This window comes from Carassius carassius, chromosome 45, assembly GCF_963082965.1.
Source record: "Carassius carassius chromosome 45, fCarCar2.1, whole genome shotgun sequence".
NCBI classification, from domain to species: Eukaryota; Metazoa; Chordata; class Actinopteri; order Cypriniformes; family Cyprinidae; genus Carassius; species Carassius carassius.
This window is the reverse complement of record NC_081799.1, coordinates 26,283,587-26,296,159: the sequence shown is the minus strand read 5'-3', so window position 1 is coordinate 26,296,159 and position 12,573 is coordinate 26,283,587. Positions and strand designations below refer to the sequence as shown.

Sequence of the window (12,573 nt, the reverse complement as noted above, 5' to 3'; positions counted from 1 at the left end):
AAGTAACGTTCCCAACAGTGTTGATGAATACTAAATCAGTTTTTAGAACTACGTCTCGTTAACAATATTTGTGAAAACGAAGTAGCTGCCGTTACTTTTTTGAAAAAGTAACTCAGATATTTTCTTGTAAATTAAAAAGTAATGCATTACTTTACTAGTTACTAAGCATCTCAGGTTTCTTGTAATGCGTTTCCCCCAACACTGCTAGTATTACTTTTGATCCTGAAGCAAAACCAAGCTTTAAAACATTGAGCTGTGTCACAAGCGGTTTGAGCTTTAGCTGAGACTGTAAGAGCTTCACCTGTATGAATTATAAAACACAATAGAGGAGCGTGTAAAATATTTACAAGTTTGATTCACTAAATTCAGTTGACTGACAGGATGCAAATGCAGCAAACCGGTCCATTTATGAGATGCTGATGAACATATGAAGCTATTTCAAGGTTCCCTGTTTGCCACAAGCAAACTTGAAGGTCTGAGTGTGTCTGCATTATCTTTTCGTTATAAACTCTGCAGGGGTCAGAGGTCAGGCAGGTGTTCAAGGCAGCAGCTAAATTAAGAAAAGATGTCACTTCACTACACAGCATTCATCTCCTCATCTGAAAACAATGCTAGAGGAGCAACAGAAAGAGGAAGAGTTCAGTGTGTGATTATAATGCTAAACAACACTAATTATTCATCTTTGAGGAAAAATGCCTGAGCTTCCACAGCTCAGGAGATCTTGTTATTTCATTTATTAGTGGACTTTATCTCGGATGTTTCTCCTTAAAGTTGTCAGGAACGATAAAAGCACACAAAGTATGTGAGTGTATTGGCATAAAACCTATTTTTCGAAATATCTGAGGAGCAGGAAACCTCCTTTTTAATCTTGTTGAGAGACATTTGAGATATTAAAGAGATCTCATTTGTGATTATAAAGTCTCCTGTATAAAGCAAGTAGATTATGATCAATGCAGTGGCAAATATATGACATGCATCTTTAATTTGCATAAGGGTCATTGTGGGCAGAGCTTCAGGGTCACATCCAATCAGAATTCATTCATTCATTCGATTGTTTTATTTCAAGTAAATATTTATGGTTTGAGAAGCAAAATAACATAAAATGTTAAGTCTTTTTTCTGAAAAAAGTAACTAAATTAAGTGATTTAATGCTTAAAATAAGAAAAAAAGAAAAGCTTCCAGTGTGTTAAAGAAGTAATCTGGTTTTCCCTTTGAATTAAGTGTTTTCTGACCCCATTTGCAGATATCTTTTCCTTATTTTAAGCATAAAAATCATTTTTATACATTTTTTCAGAAAGCAGCGTTTACTATCTTTAGTCACTTAGCTTGTACCTTGATTTATGATACGTACTGTCAAACAAGAAAGATTTAAAATAAGTGTTTTGTTGCCTTAATAATCAGCGTCAGTGTATGTCACAGTAAAAACCCACTGTACTTTGCTCTTCAGACTCATTTTCATTCACATCCAATTGTGTTTGACGTTCCTGACGTTCCGGTCAATCAATCCAAGCATCCCAGAACTCATGACATTGAGAAGAAAAGCCTTCCACGGCAAGGTAAAATAAGTGGATTTCTATTTAAATAATTTGACGTCTCCTGAATGTTAATATATAAAGCTACCGGTGGCAATTCACAAATTTTATTAAATCTAGTTTGAGTTTCTTCTGTCACTCATCATGTAGCCCCGCCCCCGTCCCGCCCCCAATCCAAAAACATGCAGTGATTCTAATGAATTCTAAGTGAGTTTGTGTCCCGGAGCGAGAACACAAGCATTCCGGTGAAACTCTGAAGGCAATCAGATTTTCTGTGTGGGTAAGCAGAGGCGTGTAGCTCGGGGTCGTCCTCCTCCACAGGCCTTTTACATCAACCCCGAGGCTTACCTGTGTAATTAACGTTTTTCCCTTATCAGTCCGCAGTGGATTGTTTCCTTACGAGTGTACGATTCCCCAGCGGAGCCCGGCTTCTGTTCTCCTCCTCTCATGTGTTAAACACCTCCTGCTCCAGGTGATGATTAGAGAAGGCCGTCATCAGGGAATTTATATGTATACACTATGGTCAAAAGTTGAATACAAAAAATAAATACTTTTATTCAGCAAGGACACAATAAACTGATCAAAAGTGACAGTGAATGCATTTATAATGAGATGAAAGATTTCTATTTCAAATAAATGTTGTTTTTTGAACTTTCGATTCATCTGTGAATCCTGAAAAATAAAATGCATCAGTTTCCACAAAAATATTGAGCGGCACAACTGTTTTCAACACTGATAATAATCAGAAATGTTTCTTAAATCATTAGAATGATTTCTGAAGATCATGTGACACTGAAGACTGGAGGAATGATGCTGAAAATACAGCGGAGCATCACAGAAATACATTACACTTTAACACAGATTCACACAGAAAACAGATGCTTTAATGAATAATAATATTTCACTATTTTACACTTTTTTTAAATTAAATAAATGCAACCTTGATGAGCAGAAGAGACAATAGAATGTTCAGAGAACAATCCAAAGTAACATTCACATGAGAAAATGGCAAGTTTAAACAGTCAGAGAATATTCAAAAACACAATGTCTGCAAAATAATAAAAGGAACATCCCTTTAAAGCTTTCTCTAATGTTCGCAAAAAGCAAGTTTTAGTTTTAAACATTCAAATGTAACATTCCCATAATGTTTGTGACTAAATGAAAAATTCCTTTAATGTTTTCTCAAAAGAGGAAAATTGCTTTTGAATATTCAGACGTTCACAGTAACCAAGAAAAACTAAAAACATGTTGAAACTTGACTTTTTGAACACCCGGAGAGCATTTAGAAATAATGTTTTAATGACAGCGTTAGCAGTATTTTCTTAATAGCCGAGGACTCCGGTCTGACCCTTAATGATCAGATCCTGTGTGAATGTGAATGGTTCCAGTGTTTAACAGCCTTTCTAACATCAATCCGTCCCAAGTCTGTATTGTGCTGCTGTAGATAAACTAATGTCACAGCAGCTGAAAGTGCACAGCGTTCAGAAATGATTTTGCCGGCGGGGTAGAACTGAAGAGCTTCTGAGCGTCTGTGTGAACTGATAACATTGATTAAAGCCGAGAACAGAGGAGCTTGTGCTGAGACATCAGATGAGTTCCTCTTCTCTTCCCTGAGATCTGTGTAATGAGTGTAACTCACATCTGTGCGTCGACCTTCTCTGTCAGCGAGCGAGGAGTTCGTCTGATGGAGGTGTTGGTTAGCGGCTCTCCTCTGGGACACAGCTTTAATTACCCTAATCTTGTGTTGGTCTTCATCTGTGCTGTAATGATCTGCTTTTGAAGTCGTGATAACAGGATCCCATGCGCTCATAATCAAAGTTTAATTCCATTATGAAATAATAAGAATCGGGAAACCGTTATGCATAACAATTTTAGAAATGTGTGTTTGTTCATGGTGAGTTTTTGGAAACAAAACAAAAGTTAACTACACAAGGCACTAATAAAGATTCGTTAGACTGCAAAAAATGCTTTTTCCTGTGTACAAATATATAAACATTGTTAAATAAAGATGCATTTACTTGAGAAACTAAATTGTTGGAGATATAAAGTCTTGATCAAAATGAAGTGAGTGTATGCCTAACTTTATTTTTCCTTTGAATTACATTCATTTTTCTGACCTCACTGACTTATATTGTTTACTTATTTTAAGCATAAACTAAATTTATTCTTTTTTTTTTCAGAAAAGACTCAATATCTTAAGTTGTTAGTTTTTCTCCTCAAGTAAATGTATCTTGGTTTGAGAATTGTTAGATATTTTAATGGAAAACTACTGATGAACACACACTCAAATTTTGAATCAATATTGATTTGAACAAAGTGATTCACTAAAATGAATCGGATTTCTCAAAGCATCATTTGATGGGCAGAACTTGATGGTTTGTAGATGACAAAAACTGTGTGAAAAATAATCAGAATAAACATTAATTAATAAACTAGTTGAAAAGATCTCAAATAGCAAAAACCAAAAAAAATAATAATAATAATAATAATTTGTTTTTAAATACGTTTAGAAATATACAAAAATGTATAATAAATATTAACGTACATATATTTTCTACCAATATATTTTAGGCCAGTTTTTGTATTTATGTGAAAAAAAAATTTTTTTTAAAAGCATTATCAAAAATATTTTCAATGAGCTTCACAGTATACAACATATATTTAGCATATTTAAAATATTTGGTTAGAATTTATTTATGCATACACACACACACACACACACACACACATATATATATATATATGTTTATTTAATATATATTTTACATTTAAGCTCTTATTATTTCACATTTATTAGTGCTTTATACAAAACTGATTTTTTCTATTAAACAAATAGTGTTCATGTTGCAAATTAAAGCAGCTCTGCAGAAGACAAACGTGTCATTAATCAGATCAGTGTAAGTTTGTTTTTTATCTGATGGTGTCAGTGATGTTACTAAATATTAACTGTATTTTAAACCCCAGCTGGGCAAGCCAAAGCCGACAGCGGCCTTGTTTTATTATACAACAGAAACACTTCTGTATGGATTGTTAAGATTTGGTTGGTGCAGAAGAGTGTGTCCTTTCTCCTGAAGTGTGTCTGAGCTCGAGGTTGTGCTTGAATACTCACAGTCTCTTAAATGAGGCTGATTCGCACCCTCAGGACGGACCCAGACGCCGCATGTGCTTCTGATGTGTGCCACGTTCTTCTGTCCTTGGTTGAAGTTCTGGATGTTTCTGTGGAGCGTCTGTGTCTCAGATCGGAGCCATGTGATTGGTCGGTTGCAGTCGATGGGAGGAGCATCTACTTGATCCACTGTTGCTCTGTGGTTTGTCTGCAGGTTAATTGTGGAAGTCTGTCATAGCAACCTCATAATGAATGGATTCAGCTGCATATTAAACTGTCTCAGTTTGTATGGTCATAATCACCATACACATTGAAGGGGATGATTAAAATAAAATAAAATTATATAATATAAATCAAATTTTTTTCATTCTTTCAGTGGAACCATTCCATTTTTTTTCTTAGTGTGAATAACATTTTGACAACTTTTTCCTGTTTTTATTGCATAAATGTTAAAGTGTCTTCATGAAACCTTCAGTGCCAATAAAGAACCTTTATTTCTTGAAAAACCTGATCTTTGAAACCTGAAAGGTTCTTTGAGGAACCCCAAATGCTTCTTCTATGGCATTTGAAAACCCCCTTTTTTTTAAGAACACAGTGTCTTTGAAAACACAACATTTTCAAATAAAGGTTCTTAATGGCAATGGTTGTTTCTATGAAGAAACTGTAACATCCACAAAAGGTTCTAAATAGTGCAAAGGGTATTTTTTAAATGTTCTTCACACACACACAAAAAATTGAAAATATGTTATCTGAAGGTTTCTTTTGGGATCAAAAAATGGTTCTTCTTCAGCGAAAACCCATTTTTAGACCTTGAAAAGGTTTACTTTGAAAAGTGGAACATATTGAAAAGTGTAAGAAATAAGATTTTATGCAAACCAGCACCATAAATGCAGGAGAACGGTGCTTGATGCATGTAAAACCTTATAGACTCCTTTGACATGCTTTTTCTCAGAGCTCCAAATCAAGCACGCCGGACGAGTTCAAGACGGTCAGAGCTGTTGATAAGTCATGTTTGGATGGAGCTAATGAATCCGTTTCGTTTCCATCAACGTCTCTTAAGGCGTCCGTCTACAATGCGCCATTGTTTCTCAGACCCTTTTAACCTAATTGGACATTAAACTGCTGTCGTTACGCAGGTTATTTATGGTGCATGTGAGTTTGCCTTTACCTTTTCATCATTGCAAACATTTCTACATCAGCATACTAATTAAATAGAATGTATCAAACGACAGGGCTGATGCACGGCCAAACGTGTCATTCAATAAATCTCCCTTATGATGCTTCCACACGACGCATCATTTATGATGTTTATAGGCCTCAGGAAAAGGTGGCTGTGATGGATGCTGGAGGAGGTTCGTCACATTCGTTGGCACAGGTTGGCGTCGTTCACTCGAGTTTTATTCAAGCGTGTCATTTTACATTTCTAATGACTCAAAATGAAATGTGGCGAGTGTGTCGTTGGTCTTGTCTGATCTTGGTATAATCCTTCATGCCGCTTGCTAATGCAATTATGCTTTTCATTATTTATTTATTTCATGGCATTATAGCTCTTTTCAGTGAGGATTGCCATGTTAAATTTGAGGCGAATAAAAATGAGGCTGTGCAACTCTTAATATTTCATACTGATTTAACCCTGCGAAGCCTGATGTATATTAAAAATGCATTTTTTTTGTTTTACTGAACATTTATGTGTGATGCATCAAGCTTTTATGACTCATATAGTCTGATGCAGTGAGATTAATATGGAGGAAAAATTGCTTAATTTTACTCTAAAGGCTTGTAATGTAAAGATTCTGATGCTTGTAATGTAAATCAATGAGAACTTTCTAACAGTAGAGCAGATACTGATATAAACTGATCTTAATATCAGTGATCACTCTATATCTCCAGTAATATGTCTCAGTAAAATGAGATTATAATGATCCAAACATATAATGCAATGCAATCCAATGCTGACAGAGCATGCTTTATAGGGTTAAGGTGTTTTTGCATGCAATTTTGCATTTTTGGTAGGCCCAGAAAGTTTGTTAGTAATTTACCTTGACTAAGGTTTGTTAAAGTTTAATATAGAGAATTTAACTTTGGAGAAAATCAAATGCAATTTGGGTTTTGCAATATTCAATAACCAGTCGGAAAAACTAAACTTAGCAGGTGGGAATTTAATTATGTATGTTCAAATTGGAATTTCTGACACTGTAAATGATGCAATATGGACTGAAGCAATGCCTCACCTCAGTTCAATGCTGCAGGGAGATAATATATGTAATATACAGCTCCTATCTTGAGGTTAACAAATTATATATACGTGTGCATATGTGTGGGATGGTGTCAGCGCTCCTCTGAGTCTGCGACCAGTTTCTATCTTTAGGGAGAGACACGGTATTAGCAGACATTGTCTAAAGGTGCTGAGGGAAAAAAGGGGAAGGAGGTGATTTTCTTCTGGCCGCTGGCTCTTGAGAGACTCCCTCTTCATGCCTTTATGCACGGAGCACCCGCATGTCCCCTCTTCATGGGTGTTTAAGCAAGTACTTTAAATGGAAATGCACTTGACATTTAGGAGGAGATGCAATCATCAGACATTAGAATGCAGCTGACATCACTCGGAATGAGCCAAATTCTTCCTCCCGCGCTCTCGTCTGCTCTTCCAGCTCATTGGGAAGCCGTCTGAAGATAACACTGGCAAATTTATGGAACATAGATGCTGTGTTTTCTCTAAATAGGGCATATTGTATTAAACGTGTGTGTGTGTGTTGTGTGTGTAAAAGAGAGAGAGTGAGAGACTGAGAACGAGGAGTCTGTGTTCCAAATCAAATCTGTGCTTATTGCGGCTGCGAAAAAAACTTTTATTTCTCTTTATTTAAGAGCCAAACAGACTGTGATGATGCAAAGCTGTTTCATCATGAGTTGCACAGCCATCTGCAGTCGAAACACATGAAACCTGCAGGTAATACAGACGTTAAATAACGGAATATGAACATTTACACTACATTATCATAATAATACAATGATGTAAAAGCATTTATCGTGGAGTTTGATTCATTTCAGTGACTCAAATCTTGCATTTAGATTAATTCACCATTAATTCTGTAGGTTACATCATTACAGCAGCAGGTGGCGACAGGTGAGTGTCTTTTGAGTGAGTTTTTGGATCATTCATAATGACAGATTTAAAAGAATTAAATGAAAGTTTCTTGAGAAATACCACAATGTCATTCATACTATCATTTATTTTCTAAATAACTCAGACCTTAATCTTTAAAAATAATTTTTTTCTTATTTACAAAAATCATTCAATTAAAAATACCATTAAAAACCATTAAAAAAAAATTACATTTTCCTTCCATTATTCTGGTGCTCTTTCTGTCTGTCACTCTACCATTCCGTCACTTTATCTATCATTCTGTCACTCTACCATTCAGTCGCTTTAGCTATCCTTCTGTTGTGCTATCTATTGCTCTATCTATATGTTGCTCTATCATTCTGTCAATCAGTTCCATCGCTTTATCTATGATTCAGTTGCTGTATCCATCCATCACTGTCACCACCATTTCTTCACTTTATCATTTTGTTGCTATATCTGTTGTTCTGTGGCTATATAGCTTTATCTATCTGTTGCTCTAAAATTGTGTCACTCTCTTGTCACTCTACCATTTCATGGCATTATCTATTGTTTTGTTGCTCTATCAATCACGCTGTCACTCTTTTGCTTTATCTTCCTTTCTGTCACTTTATCTATTACTCTGTCTGTTGCTCTGTTGTTCTGTCTCTCTGCTGTTCCATCACTTTATCTATCATTCTGTTGCTCTACCATTCAAGTGCTTTAGCTATCATTCTGTAGTGCTATCTATTGCTATATCGCTATATTGCTATATGTTGCTCTATCATTCTATCAATCTATCATTCCATCACGTTTTCTGTCATTCTGTTGCTGTATTCATCATGTTTTGTCTATAACTGTCACTCCAACATTTCTTCACTTTATTATAATTTTTGTTGCTCTATCTTTTGTCCTGTGGCTACATTGGTTTTATCTATCTGCTGCTCTAACATTGTGTTGCTCTCTTGTCACTTTACCTTTTCATGGCTTTATCTGTCATTCTGTTGCTCTGTCCATCACTCTGTCACTCTATAGCATTATTTATCATTCTGTTACTCTATCCATCACTGTCACTCTATCGCTTTATTTATCATTCTGTTACTCTATCCATCACTTTGTCACTCTATCGCTTTATCTATTGTTCTTCCACTCTATCTATCTATCTATCTATCTATCTAGTCTGTTGCTCTATTGTTCCGCCTCTCTACTGTTCCATCACTTTATCTATTATTCTATCACTCTATCCATCAATCTATCACTCTGTTGTTACGTCACTCTTTTGTTCTGTCGCTCTACTGTTGACACTCATCCATTTAATTGCTTTAACCTTTGTTTTGACACTCCATCTGTTGTTCTCTCTCTATCATTGAGTTGCTTTATCTATCACTCTGAGACTACCTTTCTATCACTTTATCAATCGTTCTGCCACTCTGTTTCATTGCTCTATCATTCTGTTGCTCTATCCATCTCTCTGAGACTACCTTTCTATCAATTTATCAATCGTTCTGCCACTCTGTTTCATTGCTGTATGATTCTGTTGCTCTATCCATCTTTCTGAGATTACCTTTCTATCACTTTATCAATCGTTCTGCCACTCTGTTTCATTGCTGTATGATTCTGTTGCTCTATCCATCTCTCTGAGACTACCTTTCTATCACTTTATAAATCATTCTGCCACTCTGTCTTGTTGCTCTATCATTCTGTTGCTCTATCCATCTCTCTTAGACTACCTTTCTATCACTTTATCAATCGTTCTGCCACTCTGTTTCATTGCTGTATGATTCTGTTGCTCTATCCATCTCTCTGAGACTACCTTTCTATCACTTTATCAATCGTTCTGCCACTCTGTTTCATTGCTGTATGATTCTGTTGCTCTATCCATCTCTCTGAGACTACCTTTCTATCACTTTATCAATCGTTCTGCCACTCTGTTTCATTGCTGTATGATTCTGTTGCTCTATCCATCTCTCTGAGACTACCTTTATATCACATTCTGCCACTCTGTCTCGTTGCTCTATCATTCTGTTGCTCTATCCATCTCTCTGAGACTACCTTTCTATCACTTTATCAATCATTCTGCCACTCTGTCTCGTTTCTCTATCATTCTGTTGCTCTATCCATCTCTCTGAGACTACCTTTCTATCACTTTATCAATCGTTCTGCCACTCTGTTTCATTGCTGTATGATTCTGTTGCTCTATCCATCTCTCTGAGACTACCTTTCTATCACTTTATCAATCGTTCTGCCACTCTGTTTCATTGTTGTATGATTCTGTTGCTCTATCCATCTCTCTGAGACTACCTTTCTATCACTTTATAAATCATTCTGCCACTCTGTCTTGTTGCTCTATCATTCTCTTGCTCTATCCATCTCTCTGAGACTACCTTTCTATCACTTTATCAATCATTCTGCCACTCTGTCTCGTTTCTCTATCATTCTCTTGCTCTATCCATCTCTCTGAGACTACCTTTCTATCACTTTATCAATCGTTCTGCCACTCTGTCTCGTTTCTCTATCATTCTCTTGCTCTATCCATCTCTCAGAGACTACTTTTCTATCACTTTATCAATCGTTCTGCCACTCTGTTTCATTGCTGTATGATTCTGTTGCTCTATCCATCTCTCTGAGACTACCTTTCTATCACTTTATCAATCGTTCTGCCACTCTGTCTCGTTTCTCTATCATTCTCTTGCTCTATCCATCTCTCAGAGACTACCTTTCTATCACTTTATCAATCATTCTGCCACTCTGTTTCATTGCTGTATGATTCTGTTGCTCTATCCATCTCTCTGAGACTACCTTTCTATCACTTTATCAATCGTTCTGCCACTCTGTTTCATTGTTGTATGATTCTGTTGCTCTATCCATCTCTCTGAGACTACCTTTCTATCACTTTATAAATCATTCTGCCACTCTGTCTTGTTGCTCTATCATTCTCTTGCTCTATCCATCTCTCTGAGACTACCTTTCTATCACTTTATCAATCATTCTGCCACTCTGTCTCGTTTCTCTATCATTCTCTTGCTCTATCCATCTCTCTGAAACTACCTTTCTATCACTTTATCAATCGTTCTGCCACTCTGTCTCGTTTCTCTATCATTCTCTTGCTCTATCCATCTCTCAGAGACTACTTTTCTATCACTTTATCAATCATTCTGCTACTCTGTCTTGTTGCTCTATCATTCTGTTGCTATATTCATCTCTCTTAGACTACCTTTCTATCACTTTATCAATCGTTCTGCCACTCTGTTTCATTGCTGTATGATTCTGTTGCTCTATCCATCTCTCTGAGACTACCTTTCTATCACTTTATCAATCGTTCTGCCACTCTGTTTCATTGCTGTATGATTCTGTTGCTCTATCCATCTCTCTGAGACTACCTTTCTATCACTTTATCAATCGTTCTGCCACTGTTTCATTGCTGTATGATTCTGTTGCTCTTTCCATCTCTCTGAGACTACCTTTCTATCACTTTATAAATCATTCTGCTACTCTGTCTTGTTGCTCTATCATTCTGTTGCTCTATCCATCTCTCTGAGACTACCTTTCTATCACTTTATCAATCATTCTGCCACTCTGTCTCGTTTCTCTATCATTCTGTTGCTCTATCCATCTCTCTGAGACTACCTTTCTATCACTTTATCAATCGTTCTGCCACTCTGTTTCATTGCTGTATGGTTCTGTTGCGCTATCCATCTCTCTGAGACTACCTTTCTATCACTTTATCAATTGTTCTGCCACTCTGTTTCATTGCTTTATGATTCTGTTGCTCTATCCATCTCTCTGAGACTACCTTTCTATCACTTTATAAATCATTCTGCCACTCTGTCTTGTTGCTCTATCATTCTCTTGCTCTATCCATCTCTCTGAGACTACCTTTCTATCACTTTATCAATCATTCTGCCACTCTGTCTCGTTTCTCTATCATTCTCTTGCTCTATCCATCTCTCTGAGACTACTTTTCTATCACTTTATCAATCATTCTGCCACTCTGTCTCATTTCTCTATCATTCTGTTGCTCTATCCATCTCTCTGAGACTACCTTTCTATCACTTTATCAATCATTCTGCCACTCTGTCTCGTTTCTCTATCATTCTGTTGCTCTATCCATCTCTCTGAGACTACTTTTCTATCACTTTATCAATTGTTCTGCCACTCTGTTTCATTGCTCTAACATTCTGTTGCTCTATTCCTCTCTCTGAGACTACCTTTCTATCACTTAATAAATCATTCTGCCGCTCTGTCTTGTTGCTCTATCATTCTGTTGCTCTATCCATCTCTTTGAGACTACCTTTCTATCACTTTATCAATCGTTCTGCCACTCTGTTTCATTGCTGTATGATTCTGTTGCTCTATCCATCTCTCTGAGACTATCTTTCTATAACTTTATTAATAGTTCTGCCACTCTGTTTCGTTGCTCTATCATTCTGTTGCTCTATCCATCTCTCTGAGACTATCTTTCTATCACTTTATCAATCGTTCTGCCACTCTGTCTCGTTGCCCTTTCATTCTGTTGCTCTATCCAGCTCTCTGAGACTACCTTTCTATCACTTTATCAATCATTCTGCCACTCTGTTTCATTTGTCTATCATTCTGTTGCTCTATCCATCTCTCTGAGACTACCTTTCTATCACTTTATCAATCGTTCTGCCACTCTGTGTTGTTGCTCTATCATTCTGTTGCTCTATCCATCTCTCTGAGACTACCTTTCCATCACTTTATCTATCATTCTGCCACTCCATTGCTCTGTTGCTCCATCATTCTGTCGCTCTGTCTGTCATTCCATTGATTTATCTAGAGTTCTGCTGCTCTCTATATAACTCTATCTATCTGTCACT

At 36.5% G+C, this 12,573-nt stretch overlaps 1 long non-coding RNA gene across 2 annotated transcripts in view; it reads left to right on the top strand.

The window, feature by feature from the left end:
- Positions 1 to 12,573, top strand: part of LOC132127668 (uncharacterized) — a 43,346-nt gene that overhangs the window by 14,769 nt on the left and 16,004 nt on the right. Inside the window, exon 3 of one of the 2 annotated variants that reach the window (XR_009427572.1) lies at positions 1,448 to 1,556. The exons of the other annotated variant lie outside the window; for it this stretch is intronic. This is a non-coding gene — a long non-coding RNA (uncharacterized LOC132127668). Of the gene's footprint in view, positions 1 to 1,447; positions 1,557 to 12,573 lie in introns of those variants that run through there. 2 annotated transcript variants of the gene reach the window in all.